We start from the raw sequence: 23,315 nt of genomic DNA, 5'->3' as shown, positions 1-23,315 counted from the left end.
AGCCATTCGACCTTTCACCTTTCTGTTTCCGTTAGCTCGTTGTTTAATGGGACTTGTTTAATTTTGGCTATGTGGTGAGCATGGACGAGATACACCGAAGTATCTGTTTCCACGCGGTGTACCCCAATAACGTTGTGTCGCTTACACCTGCTTTAAAGAATTACGTTTTTGCGGAGCTTACCGTCGCAGTCTGTGGCAAAATCTTTTCGTCTGTTCGACTGCTCACGGGAAAGGTAGCATTGTGAAACACTGCAGAAACGAACGACTTCCTTACTTTTGCTCCGACTGACCATACTCCGTGAAAATTTCCCAGATTCTCAGTTGAGGATTTTTGCAGCTGGAAGTTACTTCAGAAACCCTGTTAATTCGTAATGTATTGAGCGAATCGCAAAACAGAAAGCATTTAACACGGAACACAAACAAAACGGGAAAACCAAATGCATTTTCAGACACAGCGAGCTTGAATGCTAAATGTGAGACAGTCAGGGGGCATGAGCCATAACGTAATCACACAACTAACAACAGGGCAATTCCAAACTACTCTTTCAAACATACTGGAGCCTGAGTGCACCATCACTTCCCAGACAATGCTGCAAAGAGACAAAAAAAGAACATAATAAGAATGGGCCATAAAAAGTGAATTTCACCAATCACAGTCTCGATTAGATTACCTTTCCCTTCCGATGACTCCAGGACTGAAATGAAGGAAGTGGGAGAAATTCAATAACATATGACATCGAAATACATTGGAACGATTTTCTCATTGGCCAGAAAACCAAATAACGACGAGTCGAGTCACCGTAGGACTCTGTTTCGCAACAACGATGAAATAGCAGTCTCCATTCGGTTCCAGTAAAAGCTCAACTTGCCTGGAACAGAAAGCAAGAGTAGAGCCGCTGGCGATTTTCCGCGCGGGAGGCGAACACGAGCATGACAGCACAGACACTTTGGAAAATTCGGCACTTACCAACACCACAATCAATTCCCCGGGAAGCAAACTCATTTTGCTTCTGTTTTAAACAGAAATGCCGCAGGGGATCGAAACAGCATTTAAACTAGCTGCTCCGCAGAAATGGCAGCGGTGGGATTCGAACCCACGCCTCTGTCGAGACTGGAGCCTTAATCCAGCGCCTTAGACCGCTCGGCCACACTACCAACACGCCCACGACTCCATTTTCTTGCACTTCCAATTGTGTTCCTGCATAACAACAGATGTAAACTCACGTGAAAAGGGTTCCATGATCCCTCTCCGACTCGCACAGCTGCTGGGATGTGCCCGTCTACAATATCAATTTCTCAGCAGTTAACGATAGCCCATCAATCCAGACAAAAATCACTGGTAAACTGAGTCTATCTTCTCAGACTTCGATTCAGCTACAGATGTATCTGTGAGTGCGTGAGAATATATGATCGATTATGATTGGGTCAAATTACCATGAGCTACTTGACATTACTGCAATTTCGATTCTTGCTTTGCTCAATGATTTCACCCATTGCTCGAAACAGGACAACTTTCACGTTTACACGGAACATGAAACACACCGGACTACAGGGGAAATGCACAAAGCTGAGCAGGCCGTGTCCCAAATCATACCGTGCAGCATAGTTTCAGTCACTGTGTCTGTTTTGCAGAATAAGGTTCCCAAAGAATGTTCCACCCTAAAACCGGAGGTAGCATTACAATCCGAGAAGGACAGATTACATTGTGAGGAAGGTCTGACCTCGGGGCCGGTTCGAGATGCCACTTTCCTTGCCTTTTACCTAACCGTGCAATTTGCTGCAGATTGCACCTGGACATGAGCCTCATGGATACCAACTGAGTTGGAAACCTGTGTGGGAATCGATGAGAATAAGCGACTCAATAAAGTTTAACAAGTTCCATGGTGCTTTTTAGAAATGCAGTTTCTCTTCACCTCAATCCAAAAGGCAGTTTCCGAACATAGTAACAGAAGTCAAAAGGTAATTACCTCACCCCACCCCCACTCCGGAAGAGGTGCTAACTGCCCTTGATTGCTTTTTGTTCACGATGTGAAGAGCTCTCACGCCTGAGTCACCGTCACGTCTCTGGTTGCTGAGTGAATCACAACGAAGGACTTTCTCCAGAGCTGCAACTGCCTCACTTCCCCACTCGCCCTCCCCGTTTACATTTTCCTGCTCGTCAGTGATTTAATGAAAACCAAATGGATGCGATGTCATTCTGTAGCCTCTCTGTCGATTCCTCCGTTTCCGTTCCAACCTGGCTTAGATCTCGGGGCGCACCTTAATACTAGCGACGCTATGAAAGCACAGGTCCAGAGGTTCCTCTGAGAGTGGAATTTCTTTCATTGCTGTTGCTGATTGAATGAGCCACTAACGTGCGAACTGCTCCAAAACATGATTCAGGACCTCTGGTGCCAATTCTCACACGTTGAATAACGACAGACACCTTCCAAATGAGGTCTTTCAGAGACGACTTTGGGATACATTGGACAGACAGACTAGTTGAGGAATCCGTGGTGCACTGTGACACCAGCACATCAGCTTCTTCCCTGTCTTTGAACCGGGCCGCCTGCGCAAGGAATGCGAATGCGGTAATGCTTTTCGTGGAAGGATCAGAAGGGGGTAACTACACTCTCAAACAGAATGGCATATGATCAGAACCAGGTTGGAGAAAAACTTTACAATGCTTTTGCACAGTAATTAAACGGAGCGGCATTGCATTGCACTACGAGCGACGATTTATTCGAGCAAACTCGAAGGCAGGTTTGCACATTGGAAAGCAAGCAAGAAAGCTCCGTTCTTGTCGATGTCAAAGGCTGCAGTTGAAGAGCAAAGCAGTTTCTGCCCAGTTTCGAACTGGGGACCTTTCGCGTGTAAGGCGAACGTGATGACCACTACACTACAGAAACAAGCCTCGGTCGTCCCCGCTGCAGCTCAGTGGCATCCAGCACTGAAAGTTGAAGCCATTCGACCTTTCACCTTTCTGTTTCCGTTAGCTCGTTGTTTAATGGGACTTGTTTAATTTTGGCTATGTGGTGAGCATGGACGAGATACACCGAAGTATCTGTTTCCACGCGGTGTACCCCAATAACGTTGTGTCGCTTACACCTGCTTTAAAGAATTACGTTTTTGCGGAGCTTACCGTCGCAGTCTGTGGCAAAATCTTTTCGTCTGTTCGACTGCTCACGGGAAAGGTAGCATTGTGAAACACTGCAGAAACGAACGACTTCCTTACTTTTGCTCCGACTGACCATACTCCGTGAAAATTTCCCAGATTCTCAGTTGAGGATTTTTGCAGCTGGAAGTTACCTCAGAAACCCTGTTAATTCGTAATGTATTGAGCGAATCGCAAAACAGAAAGCATTTAACACGGAACACAAACAAAACGGGAAAACCAAATGCATTTTCAGACACAGCGAGCTTGAATGCTAAATGTGAGACAGTCAGGGGGCATGAGCCATAACGTAATCACACAACTAACAACAGGGCAATTCCAAACTACTCTTTCAAACATACTGGAGCCTGAGTGCACCATCACTTCCCAGACAATGCTGCAAAGAGACAAAAAAAGAACATAATAAGAATGGGCCATAAAAAGTGAATTTCACCAATCACAGTCTCGATTAGATTACCTTTCCCTTCCGATGACTCCAGGACTGAAATGAAGGAAGTGGGAGAAATTCAATAACATATGACATCGAAATACATTAAAACGATTTTCTCATTGGCCAGAAAACCAAATAACGACGAGTCGAGTCACCGTAGGACTCTGTTTCGCAACAACGATGAAATAGCAGTCTCCATTCGGTTCCAGTAAAAGCTCAACTTGCCTGGAACAGAAAGCAAGAGTAGAGCCGCTGGCGATTTTCCGCGCGGGAGGCGAACACGAGCATGACAGCACAGACACTTTGGAAAATTCGGCACTTACCAACACCACAATCAATTCCCCGGGAAGCAAACTCATTTTGCTTCTGTTTTAAACAGAAATGCCGCAGGGGATCGAAACAGCATTTAAACTAGCTGCTCCGCAGAAATGGCAGCGGTGGGATTCGAACCCACGCCTCTGTCGAGACTGGAGCCTTAATCCAGCGCCTTAGACCGCTCGGCCACACTACCAACACGCCCACGACTCTATTTTCTTGCACTTCCAATTGTGTTCCTGCATAACAACAGATGTAAACTCACGTGAAAAGGGTTCCATGATCCCTCTCCGACTCGCACAGCTGCTGGGATGTGCCCGTCTACAATATCAATTTCTCAGCAGTTAACGATAGCCCATCAATCCAGACAAAAATCACTGGTAAACTGAGTCTATCTTCTCAGACTTCGATTCAGCTACAGATGTATCTGTGAGTGCGTGAGAATATATGATCGATTATGATTGGGTCAAATTACCATGAGCTACTTGACATTACTGCAATTTCGATTCTTGCTTTGCTCAATGATTTCACCCATTGCTCGAAACAGGACAACTTTCACGTTTACACGGAACATGAAACACACCGGACTACAGGGGAAATGCACAAAGCTGAGCAGGCCGTGTCCCAAATCATACCGTGCAGCATAGTTTCAGTCACTGTGTCTGTTTTGCAGAATAAGGTTCCCAAAGAATGTTCCACCCTAAAACCGGAGGTAGCATTACAATCCGAGAAGGACAGATTACATTGTGAGGAAGGTCTGACCTCGGGGCCGGTTCGAGAGGCCACTTTCCTTGCCTTTTACCTAACCGTGCAATTTGCTGCAGATTGCACCTGGACATGAGCCTCATGGATACCAACTGAGTTGGAAACCTGTGTGGGAATCGATGAGAATAAGCGACTCAATAAAGTTTAACAAGTTCCATGGTGCTTTTTAGAAATGCAGTTTCTCTTCCCCTCAATCCAAAAGGCAGTTTCCGAACATAGTAACAGAAGTCAAAAGGTAATTACCTCACCCCACCCCCACTCCGGAAGAGGTGCTAACTGCCCTTGATTGCTTTTTGTTCACGATGTGAAGAGCTCTCACGCCTGAGTCACCGTCACGTCTCTGGTTGCTGAGTGAATCACAACGAAGGACTTTCTCCAGAGCTGCAACTGCCTCACTTCCCCACTCGCCCTCCCCGTTTACATTTTCCTGCTCGTCAGTGATTTAATGAAAACCAAATGGATGCGATGTCATTCTGTAGCCTCTCTGTCGATTCCTCCGTTTCCGTTCCAACCTGGCTTAGATCTCGGGGCGCACCTTAATACTAGCGACGCTATGAAAGCACAGGTCCAGAGGTTCCTCTGAGAGTGGAATTTCTTTCATTGCTGTTGCTGATTGAATGAGCCACTAACGTGCGAACTGCTCCAAAACATGATTCAGGACCTCTGGTGCCAATTCTCACACGTTGAATAACGACAGACACCTTCCAAATGAGGTCTTTCAGAGACGACTTTGGGATACATTGGACAGACAGACTAGTTGAGGAATCCGTGGTGCACTGTGACACCAGCACATCAGCTTCTTCCCTGTCTTTGAACCGGGCCGCCTGCGCAAGGAATGCGAATGCGGTAATGCTTTTCGTGGAAGGATCAGAAGGGGGTAACTACACTCTCAAACAGAATGGCATATGATCAGAACCAGGTTGGAGAAAAACTTTACAATGCTTTTGCACAGTAATTAAACGGAGCGGCATGGCATTGCACTACGAGCGACGATTTATTCGAGCAAACTCGAAGGCAGGTTTGCACATTGGAAAGCAAGCAAGAAAGCTCCGTTCTTGTCGATGTCAAAGGCTGCAGTTGAAGAGCAAAGCAGTTTCTGCCCAGTTTCGAACTGGGGACCTTTCGCGTGTAAGGCGAACGTGATGACCACTACACTACAGAAACAAGCCTCGGTCGTCCCCGCTGCAGCTCAGTGGCATCCAGCACTGAAAGTTGAAGCCATTCGACCTTTCACCTTTCTGTTTCCGTTAGCTCGTTGTTTAATGGGACTTGTTTAATTTTGGCTATGTGGTGAGCATGGACGAGATACACCGAAGTATCTGTTTCCACGCGGTGTACCCCAATAACGTTGTGTCGCTTACACCTGCTTTAAAGAATTACGTTTTTGCGGAGCTTACCGTCGCAGTCTGTGGCAAAATCTTTTCGTCTGTTCGACTGCTCACGGGAAAGGTAGCATTGTGAAACACTGCAGAAACGAACGACTTCCTTACTTTTGCTCCGACTGACCATACTCCGTGAAAATTTCCCAGATTCTCAGTTGAGGATTTTTGCAGCTGGAAGTTACCTCAGAAACCCTGTTAATTCGTAATGTATTGAGCGAATCGCAAAACAGAAAGCATTTAACACGGAACACAAACAAAACGGGAAAACCAAATGCATTTTCAGACACAGCGAGCTTGAATGCTAAATGTGAGACAGTCAGGGGGCATGAGCCATAACGTAATCACACAACTAACAACAGGGCAATTCCAAACTACTCTTTCAAACATACTGGAGCCTGAGTGCACCATCACTTCCCAGACAATGCTGCAAAGAGACAAAAAAAGAACATAATAAGAATGGGCCATAAAAAGTGAATTTCACCAATCACAGTCTCGATTAGATTACCTTTCCCTTCCGATGACTCCAGGACTGAAATGAAGGAAGTGGGAGAAATTCAATAACATATGACATCGAAATACATTAGAACGATTTTCTCATTGGCCAGAAAACCAAATAACGACGAGTCGAGTCACCGTAGGACTCTGTTTCGCAACAACGATGAAATAGCAGTCTCCATTCGGTTCCAGTAAAAGCTCAACTTGCCTGGAACAGAAAGCAAGAGTAGAGCCGCTGGCGATTTTCCGCGCGGGAGGCGAACACGAGCATGACAGCACAGACACTTTGGAAAATTCGGCACTTACCAACACCACAATCAATTCCCCGGGAAGCAAACTCATTTTGCTTCTGTTTTAAACAGAAATGCCGCAGGGGATCGAAACAGCATTTAAACTAGCTGCTCCGCAGAAATGGCAGCGGTGGGATTCGAACCCACGCCTCTGTCGAGACTGGAGCCTTAATCCAGCGCCTTAGACCGCTCGGCCACACTACCAACACGCCCACGACTCTATTTTCTTGCACTTCCAATTGTGTTCCTGCATAACAACAGATGTAAACTCACGTGAAAAGGGTTCCATGATCCCTCTCCGACTCGCACAGCTGCTGGGATGTGCCCGTCTACAATATCAATTTCTCAGCAGTTAACGATAGCCCATCAATCCAGACAAAAATCACTGGTAAACTGAGTCTATCTTCTCAGACTTCGATTCAGCTACAGATGTATCTGTGAGTGCGTGAGAATATATGATCGATTATGATTGGGTCAAATTACCATGAGCTACTTGACATTACTGCAATTTCGATTCTTGCTTTGCTCAATGATTTCACCCATTGCTCGAAACAGGACAACTTTCACGTTTGCACGGAACATGAAACACACCGGACTACAGGGGAAATGCACAAAGCTGAGCAGGCCGTGTCCCAAATCATACCGTGCAGCATAGTTTCAGTCACTGTGTCTGTTTTGCAGAATAAGGTTCCCAAAGAATGTTCCACCCTAAAACCGGAGGTAGCATTACAATCCGAGAAGGACAGATTACATTGTGAGGAAGGTCTGACCTCGGGGCCGGTTCGAGAGGCCACTTTCCTTGCCTTTTACCTAACCGTGCAATTTGCTGCAGATTGCACCTGGACATGAGCCTCATGGATACCAACTGAGTTGGAAACCTGTGTGGGAATCGATGAGAATAAGCGACTCAATAAAGTTTAACAAGTTCCATGGTGCTTTTTAGAAATGCAGTTTCTCTTCCCCTCAATCCAAAAGGCAGTTTCCGAACATAGTAACAGAAGTCAAAAGGTAATTACCTCACCCCACCCCCACTCCGGAAGAGGTGCTAACTGCCCTTGATTGCTTTTTGTTCACGATGTGAAGAGCTCTCACGCCTGAGTCACCGTCACGTCTCTGGTTGCTGAGTGAATCACAACGAAGGACTTTCTCCAGAGCTGCAACTGCCTCACTTCCCCACTCGCCCTCCCCGTTTACATTTTCCTGCTCGTCAGTGATTTAATGAAAACCAAATGGATGCGATGTCATTCTGTAGCCTCTCTGTCGATTCCTCCGTTTCCGTTCCAACCTGGCTTAGATCTCGGGGCGCACCTTAATACTAGCGACGCTATGAAAGCACAGGTCCAGAGGTTCCTCTGAGAGTGGAATTTCTTTCATTGCTGTTGCTGATTGAATGAGCCACTAACGTGCGAACTGCTCCAAAACATGATTCAGGACCTCTGGTGCCAATTCTCACACGTTGAATAACGACAGACACCTTCCAAATGAGGTCTTTCAGAGACGACTTTGGGATACATTGGACAGACAGACTAGTTGAGGAATCCGTGGTGCACTGTGACACCAGCACATCAGCTTCTTCCCTGTCTTTGAACCGGGCCGCCTGCGCAAGGAATGCGAATGCGGTAATGCTTTTCGTGGAAGGATCAGAAGGGGGTAACTACACTCTCAAACAGAATGGCATATGATCAGAACCAGGTTGGAGAAAAACTTTACAATGCTTTTGCACAGTAATTAAACGGAGCGGCATGGCATTGCACTACGAGCGACGATTTATTCGAGCAAACTCGAAGGCAGGTTTGCACATTGGAAAGCAAGCAAGAAAGCTCCGTTCTTGTCGATGTCAAAGGCTGCAGTTGAAGAGCAAAGCAGTTTCTGCCCAGTTTCGAACTGGGGACCTTTCGCGTGTAAGGCGAACGTGATGACCACTACACTACAGAAACAAGCCTCGGTCGTCCCCCCTGCAGCTCAGTGGCATCCAGCACTGAAAGTTGAAGCCATTCGACCTTTCACCTTTCTGTTTCCGTTAGCTCGTTGTTTAATGGGACTTGTTTAATTTTGGCTATGTGGTGAGCATGGACGAGATACACCGAAGTATCTGTTTCCACGCGGTGTACCCCAATAACGTTGTGTCGCTTACACCTGCTTTAAAGAATTACGTTTTTGCGGAGCTTACCGTCGCAGTCTGTGGCAAAATCTTTTCGTCTGTTCGACTGCTCACGGGAAAGGTAGCATTGTGAAACACTGCAGAAACGAACGACTTCCTTACTTTTGCTCCGACTGACCATACTCCGTGAAAATTTCCCAGATTCTCAGTTGAGGATTTTTGCAGCTGGAAGTTACTTCAGAAACCCTGTTAATTCGTAATGTATTGAGCGAATCGCAAAACAGAAAGCATTTAACACGGAACACAAACAAAACGGGAAAACCAAATGCATTTTCAGACACAGCGAGCTTGAATGCTAAATGTGAGACAGTCAGGGGGCATGAGCCATAACGTAATCACACAACTAACAACAGGGCAATTCCAAACTACTCTTTCAAACATACTGGAGCCTGAGTGCACCATCACTTCCCAGACAATGCTGCAAAGAGACAAAAAAAGAACATAATAAGAATGGGCCATAAAAAGTGAATTTCACCAATCACAGTCTCGATTAGATTACCTTTCCCTTCCGATGACTCCAGGACTGAAATGAAGGAAGTGGGAGAAATTCAATAACATATGACATCGAAATACATTGGAACGATTTTCTCATTGGCCAGAAAACCAAATAACGACGAGTCGAGTCACCGTAGGACTCTGTTTCGCAACAACGATGAAATAGCAGTCTCCATTCGGTTCCAGTAAAAGCTCAACTTGCCTGGAACAGAAAGCAAGAGTAGAGCCGCTGGCGATTTTCCGCGCGGGAGGCGAACACGAGCATGACAGCACAGACACTTTGGAAAATTCGGCACTTACCAACACCACAATCAATTCCCCGGGAAGCAAACTCATTTTGCTTCTGTTTTAAACAGAAATGCCGCAGGGGATCGAAACAGCATTTAAACTAGCTGCTCCGCAGAAATGGCAGCGGTGGGATTCGAACCCACGCCTCTGTCGAGACTGGAGCCTTAATCCAGCGCCTTAGACCGCTCGGCCACACTACCAACACGCCCACGACTCCATTTTCTTGCACTTCCAATTGTGTTCCTGCATAACAACAGATGTAAACTCACGTGAAAAGGGTTCCATGATCCCTCTCCGACTCGCACAGCTGCTGGGATGTGCCCGTCTACAATATCAATTTCTCAGCAGTTAACGATAGCCCATCAATCCAGACAAAAATCACTGGTAAACTGAGTCTATCTTCTCAGACTTCGATTCAGCTACAGATGTATCTGTGAGTGCGTGAGAATATATGATCGATTATGATTGGGTCAAATTACCATGAGCTACTTGACATTACTGCAATTTCGATTCTTGCTTTGCTCAATGATTTCACCCATTGCTCGAAACAGGACAACTTTCACGTTTACACGGAACATGAAACACACCGGACTACAGGGGAAATGCACAAAGCTGAGCAGGCCGTGTCCCAAATCATACCGTGCAGCATAGTTTCAGTCACTGTGTCTGTTTTGCAGAATAAGGTTCCCAAAGAATGTTCCACCCTAAAACCGGAGGTAGCATTACAATCCGAGAAGGACAGATTACATTGTGAGGAAGGTCTGACCTCGGGGCCGGTTCGAGAGGCCACTTTCCTTGCCTTTTACCTAACCGTGCAATTTGCTGCAGATTGCACCTGGACATGAGCCTCATGGATACCAACTGAGTTGGAAACCTGTGTGGGAATCGATGAGAATAAGCGACTCAATAAAGTTTAACAAGTTCCATGGTGCTTTTTAGAAATGCAGTTTCTCTTCCCCTCAATCCAAAAGGCAGTTTCCGAACATAGTAACAGAAGTCAAAAGGTAATTACCTCACCCCACCCCCACTCCGGAAGAGGTGCTAACTGCCCTTGATTGCTTTTTGTTCACGATGTGAAGAGCTCTCACGCCTGAGTCACCGTCACGTCTCTGGTTGCTGAGTGAATCACAACGAAGGACTTTCTCCAGAGCTGCAACTGCCTCACTTCCCCACTCGCCCTCCCCGTTTACATTTTCCTGCTCGTCAGTGATTTAATGAAAACCAAATGGATGCGATGTCATTCTGTAGCCTCTCTGTCGATTCCTCCGTTTCCGTTCCAACCTGGCTTAGATCTCGGGGCGCACCTTAATACTAGCGACGCTATGAAAGCACAGGTCCAGAGGTTCCTCTGAGAGTGGAATTTCTTTCATTGCTGTTGCTGATTGAATGAGCCACTAACGTGCGAACTGCTCCAAAACATGATTCAGGACCTCTGGTGCCAATTCTCACACGTTGAATAACGACAGACACCTTCCAAATGAGGTCTTTCAGAGACGACTTTGGGATACATTGGACAGACAGACTAGTTGAGGAATCCGTGGTGCACTGTGACACCAGCACATCAGCTTCTTCCCTGTCTTTGAACCGGGCCGCCTGCGCAAGGAATGCGAATGCGGTAATGCTTTTCGTGGAAGGATCAGAAGGGGGTAACTACACTCTCAAACAGAATGGCATATGATCAGAACCAGGTTGGAGAAAAACTTTACAATGCTTTTGCACAGTAATTAAACGGAGCGGCATGGCATTGCACTACGAGCGACGATTTATTCGAGCAAACTCGAAGGCAGGTTTGCACATTGGAAAGCAAGCAAGAAAGCTCCGTTCTTGTCGATGTCAAAGGCTGCAGTTGAAGAGCAAAGCAGTTTCTGCCCAGTTTCGAACTGGGGACCTTTCGCGTGTAAGGCGAACGTGATGACCACTACACTACAGAAACAAGCCTCGGTCGTCCCCGCTGCAGCTCAGTGGCATCCAGCACTGAAAGTTGAAGCCATTCGACCTTTCACCTTTCTGTTTCCGTTAGCTCGTTGTTTAATGGGACTTGTTTAATTTTGGCTATGTGGTGAGCATGGACGAGATACACCGAAGTATCTGTTTCCACGCGGTGTACCCCAATAACGTTGTGTCGCTTACACCTGCTTTAAAGAATTACGTTTTTGCGGAGCTTACCGTCGCAGTCTGTGGCAAAATCTTTTCGTCTGTTCGACTGCTCACGGGAAAGGTAGCATTGTGAAACACTGCAGAAACGAACGACTTCCTTACTTTTGCTCCGACTGACCATACTCCGTGAAAATTTCCCAGATTCTCAGTTGAGGATTTTTGCAGCTGGAAGTTACTTCAGAAACCCTGTTAATTCGTAATGTATTGAGCGAATCGCAAAACAGAAAGCATTTAACACGGAACACAAACAAAACGGGAAAACCAAATGCATTTTCAGACACAGCGAGCTTGAATGCTAAATGTGAGACAGTCAGGGGGCATGAGCCATAACGTAATCACACAACTAACAACAGGGCAATTCCAAACTACTCTTTCAAACATACTGGAGCCTGAGTGCACCATCACTTCCCAGACAATGCTGCAAAGAGACAAAAAAAGAACATAATAAGAATGGGCCATAAAAAGTGAATTTCACCAATCACAGTCTCGATTAGATTACCTTTCCCTTCCGATGACTCCAGGACTGAAATGAAGGAAGTGGGAGAAATTCAATAACATATGACATCGAAATACATTGGAACGATTTTCTCATTGGCCAGAAAACCAAATAACGACGAGTCGAGTCACCGTAGGACTCTGTTTCGCAACAACGATGAAATAGCAGTCTCCATTCGGTTCCAGTAAAAGCTCAACTTGCCTGGAACAGAAAGCAAGAGTAGAGCCGCTGGCGATTTTCCGCGCGGGAGGCGAACACGAGCATGACAGCACAGACACTTTGGAAAATTCGGCACTTACCAACACCACAATCAATTCCCCGGGAAGCAAACTCATTTTGCTTCTGTTTTAAACAGAAATGCCGCAGGGGATCGAAACAGCATTTAAACTAGCTGCTCCGCAGAAATGGCAGCGGTGGGATTCGAACCCACGCCTCTGTCGAGACTGGAGCCTTAATCCAGCGCCTTAGACCGCTCGGCCACACTACCAACACGCCCACGACTCTATTTTCTTGCACTTCCAATTGTGTTCCTGCATAACAACAGATGTAAACTCACGTGAAAAGGGTTCCATGATCCCTCTCCGACTCGCACAGCTGCTGGGATGTGCCCGTCTACAATATCAATTTCTCAGCAGTTAACGATAGCCCATCAATCCAGACAAAAATCACTGGTAAACTGAGTCTATCTTCTCAGACTTCGATTCAGCTACAGATGTATCTGTGAGTGCGTGAGAATATATGATCGATTATGATTGGGTCAAATTACCATGAGCTACTTGACATTACTGCAATTTCGATTCTTGCTTTGCTCAATGATTTCACCCATTGCTCGAAACAGGACAACTTTCACGTTTACACGGAACATGAAACACACCGGACTACAGGGGAAATGCACAAAGCTGAGCAGGCCGTGTCCCAAATCATACCGTGCAGCATAGTTTCAGTCACTGTGTCTGTTTTGCAGAATAAGGTTCCCAAAGAATGTTCCACCCTAAAACCGGAGGTAGCATTACAATCCGAGAAGGACAGATTACATTGTGAGGAAGGTCTGACCTCGGGGCCGGTTCGAGAGGCCACTTTCCTTGCCTTTTACCTAACCGTGCAATTTGCTGCAGATTGCACCTGGACATGAGCCTCATGGATACCAACTGAGTTGGAAACCTGTGTGGGAATCGATGAGAATAAGCGACTCAATAAAGTTTAACAAGTTCCATGGTGCTTTTTAGAAATGCAGTTTCTCTTCACCTCAATCCAAAAGGCAGTTTCCGAACATAGTAACAGAAGTCAAAAGGTAATTACCTCACCCCACCCCCACTCCGGAAGAGGTGCTAACTGCCCTTGATTGCTTTTTGTTCACGATGTGAAGAGCTCTCACGCCTGAGTCACCGTCACGTCTCTGGTTGCTGAGTGAATCACAACGAAGGACTTTCTCCAGAGCTGCAACTGCCTCACTTCCCCACTCGCCCTCCCCGTTTACATTTTCCTGCTCGTCAGTGATTTAATGAAAACCAAATGGATGCGATGTCATTCTGTAGCCTCTCTGTCGATTCCTCCGTTTCCGTTCCAACCTGGCTTAGATCTCGGGGCGCACCTTAATACTAGCGACGCTATGAAAGCACAGGTCCAGAGGTTCCTCTGAGAGTGGAATTTCTTTCATTGCTGTTGCTGATTGAATGAGCCACTAACGTGCGAACTGCTCCAAAACATGATTCAGGACCTCTGGTGCCAATTCTCACACGTTGAATAACGACAGACACCTTCCAAATGAGGTCTTTCAGAGACGACTTTGGGATACATTGGACAGACAGACTAGTTGAGGAATCCGTGGTGCACTGTGACACCAGCACATCAGCTTCTTCCCTGTCTTTGAACCGGGCCGCCTGCGCAAGGAATGCGAATGCGGTAATGCTTTTCGTGGAAGGATCAGAAGGGGGTAACTACACTCTCAAACAGAATGGCATATGATCAGAACCAGGTTGGAGAAAAACTTTACAATGCTTTTGCACAGTAATTAAACGGAGCGGCATGGCATTGCACTACGAGCGACGATTTATTCGAGCAAACTCGAAGGCAGGTTTGCACATTGGAAAGCAAGCAAGAAAGCTCCGTTCTTGTCGATGTCAAAGGCTGCAGTTGAAGAGCAAAGCAGTTTCTGCCCAGTTTCGAACTGGGGACCTTTCGCGTGTAAGGCGAACGTGATGACCACTACACTACAGAAACAAGCCTCGGTCGTCCCCGCTGCAGCTCAGTGGCATCCAGCACTGAAAGTTGAAGCCATTCGACCTTTCACCTTTCTGTTTCCGTTAGCTCGTTGTTTAATGGGACTTGTTTAATTTTGGCTATGTGGTGAGCATGGACGAGATACACCGAAGTATCTGTTTCCACGCGGTGTACCCCAATAACGTTGTGTCGCTTACACCTGCTTTAAAGAATTACGTTTTTGCGGAGCTTACCGTCGCAGTCTGTGGCAAAATCTTTTCGTCTGTTCGACTGCTCACGGGAAAGGTAGCATTGTGAAACACTGCAGAAACGAACGACTTCCTTACTTTTGCTCCGACTGACCATACTCCGTGAAAATTTCCCAGATTCTCAGTTGAGGATTTTTGCAGCTGGAAGTTACCTCAGAAACCCTGTTAATTCGTAATGTATTGAGCGAATCGCAAAACAGAAAGCATTTAACACGGAACACAAACAAAACGGGAAAACCAAATGCATTTTCAGACACAGCGAGCTTGAATGCTAAATGTGAGACAGTCAGGGGGCATGAGCCATAACGTAATCACACAACTAACAACAGGGCAATTCCAAACTACTCTTTCAAACATACTGGAGCCTGAGTGCACCATCACTTCCCAGACAATGCTGCAAAGAGACAAAAAAAGAACATAATAAGAATGGGCCATAAAAAGTGAATTTCACCAATCACAGTCTCGATTAGATTACCTTTCCCTTCCGATGACTCCAGGACTGAAATGAAGGAAGTGGGAGAAATTCAATAACATATGACATCGAAATACATTGGAACGATTTTCTCATTGGCCAGAAAACCAAATAACGACGAGTCGAGTCACCGTAGGACTCTGTTTCGCAACAACGATGAAATAGCAGTCTCCATTCGGTTCCAGTAAAAGCTCAACTTGCCTGGAACAGAAAGCAAGAGTAGAGCCGCTGGCGATTTTCCGCGCGGGAGGCGAACACGAGCATGACAGCACAGACACTTTGGAAAATTCGGCACTTACCAACACCACAATCAATTCCCCGGGAAGCAAACTCATTTTGCTTCTGTTTTAAACAGAAATGCCGCAGGGGATCGAAACAGCATTTAAACTAGCTGCTCCGCAGAAATGGCAGCGGTGGGATTCGAACCCACGCCTCTGTCGAGACTGGAGCCTTAATCCAGCGCCTTAGACCGCTCGGCCACACTACCAACACGCCCACGACTCTATTTTCTTGCACTTCCAATTGTGTTCCTGCATAACAACAGATGTAAACTCACGTGAAAAGGGTTCCATGATCCCTCTCCGACTCGCACAGCTGCTGGGATGTGCCCGTCTACAATATCAATTTCTCAGCAGTTAACGATAGCCCATCAATCCAGACAAAAATCACTGGTAAACTGAGTCTATCTTCTCAGACTTCGATTCAGCTACAGATGTATCTGTGAGTGCGTGAGAATATATGATCGATTATGATTGGGTCAAATTACCATGAGCTACTTGACATTACTGCAATTTCGATTCTTGCTTTGCTCAATGATTTCACCCATTGCTCGAAACAGGACAACTTTCACGTTTGCACGGAACATGAAACACACCGGACTACAGGGGAAATGCACAAAGCTGAGCAGGCCGTGTCCCAAATCATACCGTGCAGCATAGTTTCAGTCACTGTGTCTGTTTTGCAGAATAAGGTTCCCAAAGAATGTTCCACCCTAAAACCGGAGGTAGCATTACAATCCGAGAAGGACAGATTACATTGTGAGGAAGGTCTGACCTCGGGGCCGGTTCGAGAGGCCACTTTCCTTGCCTTTTACCTAACCGTGCAATTTGCTGCAGATTGCACCTGGACATGAGCCTCATGGATACCAACTGAGTTGGAAACCTGTGTGGGAATCGATGAGAATAAGCGACTCAATAAAGTTTAACAAGTTCCATGGTGCTTTTTAGAAATGCAGTTTCTCTTCCCCTCAATCCAAAAGGCAGTTTCCGAACATAGTAACAGAAGTCAAAAGGTAATTACCTCACCCCACCCCCACTCCGGAAGAGGTGCTAACTGCCCTTGATTGCTTTTTGTTCACGATGTGAAGAGCTCTCACGCCTGAGTCACCGTCACGTCTCTGGTTGCTGAGTGAATCACAACGAAGGACTTTCTCCAGAGCTGCAACTGCCTCACTTCCCCACTCGCCCTCCCCGTTTACATTTTCCTGCTCGTCAGTGATTTAATGAAAACCAAATGGATGCGATGTCATTCTGTAGCCTCTCTGTCGATTCCTCCGTTTCCGTTCCAACCTGGCTTAGATCTCGGGGCGCACCTTAATACTAGCGACGCTATGAAAGCACAGGTCCAGAGGTTCCTCTGAGAGTGGAATTTCTTTCATTGCTGTTGCTGATTGAATGAGCCACTAACGTGCGAACTGCTCCAAAACATGATTCAGGACCTCTGGTGCCAATTCTCACACGTTGAATAACGACAGACACCTTCCAAATGAGGTCTTTCAGAGACGACTTTGGGATACATTGGACAGACAGACTAGTTGAGGAATCCGTGGTGCACTGTGACACCAGCACATCAGCTTCTTCCCTGTCTTTGAACCGGGCCGCCTGCGCAAGGAATGCGAATGCGGTAATGCTTTTCGTGGAAGGATCAGAAGGGGGTAACTACACTCTCAAACAGAATGGCATATGATCAGAACCAGGTTGGAGAAAAACTTTACAATGCTTTTGCACAGTAATTAAACGGAGCGGCATGGCATTGCACTACGAGCGACGATTTATTCGAGCAAACTCGAAGGCAGGTTTGCACATTGGAAAGCAAGCAAGAAAGCTCCGTTCTTGTCGATGTCAAAGGCTGCAGTTGAAGAGCAAAGCAGTTTCTGCCCAGTTTCGAACTGGGGACCTTTCGCGTGTAAGGCGAACGTGATGACCACTACACTACAGAAACAAGCCTCGGTCGTCCCCGCTGCAGCTCAGTGGCATCCAGCACTGAAAGTTGAAGCCATTCGACCTTTCACCTTTCTGTTTCCGTTAGCTCGTTGTTTAATGGGACTTGTTTAATTTTGGCTATGTGGTGAGCATGGACGAGATACACCGAAGTATCTGTTTCCACGCGGTGTACCCCAATAACGTTGTGTCGCTTACACCTGCTTTAAAGAATTACGTTTTTGCGGAGCTTACCGTCGCAGTCTGTGGCAAAATCTTTTCGTCTGTTCGACTGCTCACGGGAAAGGTAGCATTGTGAAACACTGCAGAAACGAACGACTTCCTTACTTTTGCTCCGACTGACCATACTCCGTGAAAATTTCCCAGATTCTCAGTTGAGGATTTTTGCAGCTGGAAGTTACCTCAGAAACCCTGTTAATTCGTAATGTATTGAGCGAATCGCAAAACAGAAAGCATTTAACACGGAACACAAACAAAACGGGAAAACCAAATGCATTTTCAGACACAGCGAGCTTGAATGCTAAATGTGAGACAGTCAGGGGGCATGAGCCATAACGTAATCACACAACTAACAACAGGGCAATTCCAAACTACTCTTTCAAACATACTGGAGCCTGAGTGCACCATCACTTCCCAGACAATGCTGCAAAGAGACAAAAAAAGAACATAATAAGAATGGGCCATAAAAAGTGAATTTCACCAATCACAGTCTCGATTAGATTACCTTTCCCTTCCGATGACTCCAGGACTGAAATGAAGGAAGTGGGAGAAATTCAATAACATATGACATCGAAATACATTGGAACGATTTTCTCATTGGCCAGAAAACCAAATAACGACGAGTCGAGTCACCGTAGGACTCTGTTTCGCAACAACGATGAAATAGCAGTCTCCATTCGGTTCCAGTAAAAGCTCAACTTGCCTGGAACAGAAAGCAAGAGTAGAGCCGCTGGCGATTTTCCGCGCGGGAGGCGAACACGAGCATGACAGCACAGACACTTTGGAAAATTCGGCACTTACCAACACCACAATCAATTCCCCGGGAAGCAAACTCATTTTGCTTCTGTTTTAAACAGAAATGCCGCAGGGGATCGAAACAGCATTTAAACTAGCTGCTCCGCAGAAATGGCAGCGGTGGGATTCGAACCCACGCCTCTGTCGAGACTGGAGCCTTAATCCAGCGCCTTAGACCGCTCGGCCACACTACCAACACGCCCACGACTCTATTTTCTTGCACTTCCAATTGTGTTCCTGCATAACAACAGATGTAAACTCACGTGAAAAGGGTTCCATGATCCCTCTCCGACTCGCACAGCTGCTGGGATGTGCCCGTCTACAATATCAATTTCTCAGCAGTTAACGATAGCCCATCAATCCAGACAAAAATCACTGGTAAACTGAGTCTATCTTCTCAGACTTCGATTCAGCTACAGATGTATCTGTGAGTGCGTGAGAATATATGATCGATTATGATTGGGTCAAATTACCATGAGCTACTTGACATTACTGCAATTTCGATTCTTGCTTTGCTCAATGATTTCACCCATTGCTCGAAACAGGACAACTTTCACGTTTACACGGAACATGAAACACACCGGACTACAGGGGAAATGCACAAAGCTGAGCAGGCCGTGTCCCAAATCATACCGTGCAGCATAGTTTCAGTCACTGTGTCTGTTTTGCAGAATAAGGTTCCCAAAGAATGTTCCACCCTAAAACCGGAGGTAGCATTACAATCCGAGAAGGACAGATTACATTGTGAGGAAGGTCTGACCTCGGGGCCGGTTCGAGAGGCCACTTTCCTTGCCTTTTACCTAACCGTGCAATTTGCTGCAGATTGCACCTGGACATGAGCCTCATGGATACCAACTGAGTTGGAAACCTGTGTGGGAATCGATGAGAATAAGCGACTCAATAAAGTTTAACAAGTTCCATGGTGCTTTTTAGAAATGCAGTTTCTCTTCACCTCAATCCAAAAGGCAGTTTCCGAACATAGTAACAGAAGTCAAAAGGTAATTACCTCACCCCACCCCCACTCCGGAAGAGGTGCTAACTGCCCTTGATTGCTTTTTGTTCACGATGTGAAGAGCTCTCACGCCTGAGTCACCGTCACGTCTCTGGTTGCTGAGTGAATCACAACGAAGGACTTGCTCCAGAGCTGCAACTGCCTCACTTCCCCACTCGCCCTCCCCGTTTACATTTTCCTGCTCGTCAGTGATTTAATGAAAACCAAATGGATGCGATGTCATTCTGTAGCCTCTCTGTCGATTCCTCCGTTTCCGTTCCAACCTGGCTTAGATCTCGGGGCGCACCTTAATACTAGCGACGCTATGAAAGCACAGGTCCAGAGGTTCCTCTGAGAGTGGAATTTCTTTCATTGCTGTTGCTGATTGAATGAGCCACTAACGTGCGAACTGCTCCAAAACATGATTCAGGACCTCTGGTGCCAATTCTCACACGTTGAATAACGACAGACACCTTCCAAATGAGGTCTTTCAGAGACGACTTTGGGATACATTGGACAGACAGACTAGTTGAGGAATCCGTGGTGCACTGTGACACCAGCACATCAGCTTCTTCCCTGTCTTTGAACCGGGCCGCCTGCGCAAGGAATGCGAATGCGGTAATGCTTTTCGTGGAAGGATCAGAAGGGGGTAACTACACTCTCAAACAGAATGGCATATGATCAGAACCAGGTTGGAGAAAAACTTTACAATGCTTTTGCACAGTAATTAAACGGAGCGGCATGGCATTGCACTACGAGCGACGATTTATTCGAGCAAACTCGAAGGCAGGTTTGCACATTGGAAAGCAAGCAAGAAAGCTCCGTTCTTGTCGATGTCAAAGGCTGCAGTTGAAGAGCAAAGCAGTTTCTGCCCAGTTTCGAACTGGGGACCTTTCGCGTGTAAGGCGAACGTGATGACCACTACACTACAGAAACAAGCCTCGGTCGTCCCCGCTGCAGCTCAGTGGCATCCAGCACTGAAAGTTGAAGCCATTCGACCTTTCACCTTTCTGTTTCCGTTAGCTCGTTGTTTAATGGGACTTGTTTAATTTTGGCTATGTGGTGAGCATGGACGAGATACACCGAAGTATCTGTTTCCACGCGGTGTACCCCAATAACGTTGTGTCGCTTACACCTGCTTTAAAGAATTACGTTTTTGCGGAGCTTACCGTCGCAGTCTGTGGCAAAATCTTTTCGTCTGTTCGACTGCTCACGGGAAAGGTAGCATTGTGAAACACTGCAGAAACGAACGACTTCCTTACTTTTGCTCCGACTGACCATACTCCGTGAAAATTTCCCAGATTCTCAGTTGAGGATTTTTGCAGCTGGAAGTTACCTCAGAAACCCTGTTAATTCGTAATGTATTGAGCGAATCGCAAAACAGAAAGCATTTAACACGGAACACAAACAAAACGGGAAAACCAAATGCATTTTCAGACACAGCGAGCTTGAATGCTAAATGTGAGACAGTCAGGGGGCATGAGCCATAACGTAATCACACAACTAACAACAGGGCAATTCCAAACTACTCTTTCAAACATACTGGAGCCTGAGTGCACCATCACTTCCCAGACAATGCTGCAAAGAGACAAAAAAAGAACATAATAAGAATGGGCCATAAAAAGTGAATTTCACCAATCACAGTCTCGATTAGATTACCTTTCCCTTCCGATGACTCCAGGACTGAAATGAAGGAAGTGGGAGAAATTCAATAACATATGACATCGAAATACATTGGAACGATTTTCTCATTGGCCAGAAAACCAAATAACGACGAGTCGAGTCACCGTAGGACTCTGTTTCGCAACAACGATGAAATAGCAGTCTCCATTCGGTTCCAGTAAAAGCTCAACTTGCCTGGAACAGAAAGCAAGAGTAGAGCCGCTGGCGATTTTCCGCGCGGGAGGCGAACACGAGCATGACAGCACAGACACTTTGGAAAATTCGGCACTTACCAACACCACAATCAATTCCCCGGGAAGCAAACTCATTTTGCTTCTGTTTTAAACAGAAATGCCGCAGGGGATCGAAACAGCATTTAAACTAGCTGCTCCGCAGAAATGGCAGCGGTGGGATTCGAACCCACGCCTCTGTCGAGACTGGAGCCTTAATCCAGCGCCTTAGACCGCTCGGCCACACTACCAACACGCCCACGACTCTATTTTCTTGCACTTCCAATTGTGTTCCTGCATAACAACAGATGTAAACTCACGTGAAAAGGGTTCCATGATCCCTCTCCGACTCGCACAGCTGCTGGGATGTGCCCGTCTACAATATCAATTTCTCAGCAGTTAACGATAGCCCATCAATCCAGACAAAAATCACTGGTAAACTGAGTCTATCTTCTCAGACTTCGATTCAGCTACAGATGTATCTGTGAGTGCGTGAGAATATATGATCGATTATGATTGGGTCAAATTACCATGAGCTACTTGACATTACTGCAATTTCGATTCTTGCTTTGCTCAATGATTTCACCCATTGCTCGAAACAGGACAACTTTCACGTTTACACGGAACATGAAACACACCGGACTACAGGGGAAATGCACAAAGCTGAGCAGGCCGTGTCCCAAATCATACCGTGCAGCATAGTTTCAGTCACTGTGTCTGTTTTGCAGAATAAGGTTCCCAAAGAATGTTCCACCCTAAAACCGGAGGTAGCATTACAATCCGAGAAGGACAGATTACATTGTGAGGAAGGTCTGACCTCGGGGCCGGTTCGAGAGGCCACTTTCCTTGCCTTTTACCTAACCGTGCAATTTGCTGCAGATTGCACCTGGACATGAGCCTCATGGATACCAACTGAGTTGGAAACCTGTGTGGGAATCGATGAGAATAAGCGACTCAATAAAGTTTAACAAGTTCCATGGTGCTTTTTAGAAATGCAGTTTCTCTTCCCCTCAATCCAAAAGGCAGTTTCCGAACATAGTAACAGAAGTCAAAAGGTAATTACCTCACCCCACCCCCACTCCGGAAGAGGTGCTAACTGCCCTTGATTGCTTTTTGTTCACGATGTGAAGAGCTCTCACGCCTGAGTCACCGTCACGTCTCTGGTTGCTGAGTGAATCACAACGAAGGACTTTCTCCAGAGCTGCAACTGCCTCACTTCCCCACTCGCCCTCCCCGTTTACATTTTCCTGCTCGTCAGTGATTTAATGAAAACCAAATGGATGCGATGTCATTCTGTAGCCTCTCTGTCGATTCCTCCGTTTCCGTTCCAACCTGGCTTAGATCTCGGGGCGCACCTTAATACTAGCGACGCTATGAAAGCACAGGTCCAGAGGTTCCTCTGAGAGTGGAATTTCTTTCATTGCTGTTGCTGATTGAATGAGCCACTAACGTGCGAACTGCTCCAAAACATGATTCAGGACCTCTGGTGCCAATTCTCACACGTTGAATAACGACAGACACCTTCCAAATGAGGTCTTTCAGAGACGACTTTGGGATACATTGGACAGACAGACTAGTTGAGGAATCCGTGGTGCACTGTGACACCAGCACATCAGCTTCTTCCCTGTCTTTGAACCGGGCCGCCTGCGCAAGGAATGCGAATGCGGTAATGCTTTTCGTGGAAGGATCAGAAGGGGGTAACTACACTCTCAAACAGAATGGCATATGATCAGAACCAGGTTGGAGAAAAACTTTACAATGCTTTTGCACAGTAATTAAACGGAGCGGCATGGCATTGCACTACGAGCGACGATTTATTCGAGCAAACTCG

General features: G+C 46.4%; 15 non-coding genes across 15 annotated transcripts; all 15 read right to left on the bottom strand.

Moving 5' to 3' along the window:
• Positions 1–1,073: 1,073 nt before the first annotated feature.
• Positions 1,074–1,155, bottom strand: trnal-aag (transfer RNA leucine (anticodon AAG)). Its single transcript has one exon. It is a non-coding gene; the product is annotated as a tRNA-Leu (tRNA).
• Positions 1,156–2,815: 1,660 nt separating this feature from the next.
• On the bottom strand, positions 2,816–2,888 carry trnav-uac (transfer RNA valine (anticodon UAC)). Its single transcript has one exon. It is a non-coding gene; the product is annotated as a tRNA-Val (tRNA).
• Positions 2,889–4,013: 1,125 nt separating this feature from the next.
• Positions 4,014–4,095, bottom strand: trnal-aag (transfer RNA leucine (anticodon AAG)). Its single transcript has one exon. It is a non-coding gene; the product is annotated as a tRNA-Leu (tRNA).
• Positions 4,096–5,755: 1,660 nt separating this feature from the next.
• trnav-uac (transfer RNA valine (anticodon UAC)) lies at positions 5,756–5,828 on the bottom strand. Its single transcript has one exon. It is a non-coding gene; the product is annotated as a tRNA-Val (tRNA).
• Positions 5,829–6,953: 1,125 nt separating this feature from the next.
• Positions 6,954–7,035, bottom strand: trnal-aag (transfer RNA leucine (anticodon AAG)). Its single transcript has one exon. It is a non-coding gene; the product is annotated as a tRNA-Leu (tRNA).
• A 1,660-nt stretch (positions 7,036–8,695) lies between these two features.
• On the bottom strand, positions 8,696–8,768 carry trnav-uac (transfer RNA valine (anticodon UAC)). Its single transcript has one exon. It is a non-coding gene; the product is annotated as a tRNA-Val (tRNA).
• Positions 8,769–9,893: 1,125 nt separating this feature from the next.
• Positions 9,894–9,975, bottom strand: trnal-aag (transfer RNA leucine (anticodon AAG)). Its single transcript has one exon. It is a non-coding gene; the product is annotated as a tRNA-Leu (tRNA).
• Positions 9,976–11,635: 1,660 nt separating this feature from the next.
• On the bottom strand, positions 11,636–11,708 carry trnav-uac (transfer RNA valine (anticodon UAC)). The gene has a single exon. It is a non-coding gene; the product is annotated as a tRNA-Val (tRNA).
• Positions 11,709–12,833: 1,125 nt separating this feature from the next.
• trnal-aag (transfer RNA leucine (anticodon AAG)) lies at positions 12,834–12,915 on the bottom strand. The gene has a single exon. It is a non-coding gene; the product is annotated as a tRNA-Leu (tRNA).
• Positions 12,916–14,575: 1,660 nt separating this feature from the next.
• trnav-uac (transfer RNA valine (anticodon UAC)) lies at positions 14,576–14,648 on the bottom strand. Its single transcript has one exon. It is a non-coding gene; the product is annotated as a tRNA-Val (tRNA).
• A 1,125-nt stretch (positions 14,649–15,773) lies between these two features.
• trnal-aag (transfer RNA leucine (anticodon AAG)) lies at positions 15,774–15,855 on the bottom strand. The gene has a single exon. It is a non-coding gene; the product is annotated as a tRNA-Leu (tRNA).
• Positions 15,856–17,515: 1,660 nt separating this feature from the next.
• On the bottom strand, positions 17,516–17,588 carry trnav-uac (transfer RNA valine (anticodon UAC)). The gene has a single exon. It is a non-coding gene; the product is annotated as a tRNA-Val (tRNA).
• Positions 17,589–18,713: 1,125 nt separating this feature from the next.
• On the bottom strand, positions 18,714–18,795 carry trnal-aag (transfer RNA leucine (anticodon AAG)). Its single transcript has one exon. It is a non-coding gene; the product is annotated as a tRNA-Leu (tRNA).
• A 1,660-nt stretch (positions 18,796–20,455) lies between these two features.
• Positions 20,456–20,528, bottom strand: trnav-uac (transfer RNA valine (anticodon UAC)). Its single transcript has one exon. It is a non-coding gene; the product is annotated as a tRNA-Val (tRNA).
• Positions 20,529–21,653: 1,125 nt separating this feature from the next.
• trnal-aag (transfer RNA leucine (anticodon AAG)) lies at positions 21,654–21,735 on the bottom strand. The gene has a single exon. It is a non-coding gene; the product is annotated as a tRNA-Leu (tRNA).
• Positions 21,736–23,315: the final 1,580 nt, after the last annotated feature.

Source organism: Chiloscyllium punctatum, chromosome 18 (genome assembly GCF_047496795.1).
Source record: "Chiloscyllium punctatum isolate Juve2018m chromosome 18, sChiPun1.3, whole genome shotgun sequence".
Lineage (NCBI taxonomy): Eukaryota > Metazoa > Chordata > Chondrichthyes > Orectolobiformes > Hemiscylliidae > Chiloscyllium > Chiloscyllium punctatum.
Note: the sequence above shows the minus strand (reverse complement) of the source record. Positions and strands in the feature narration are given on the sequence as shown.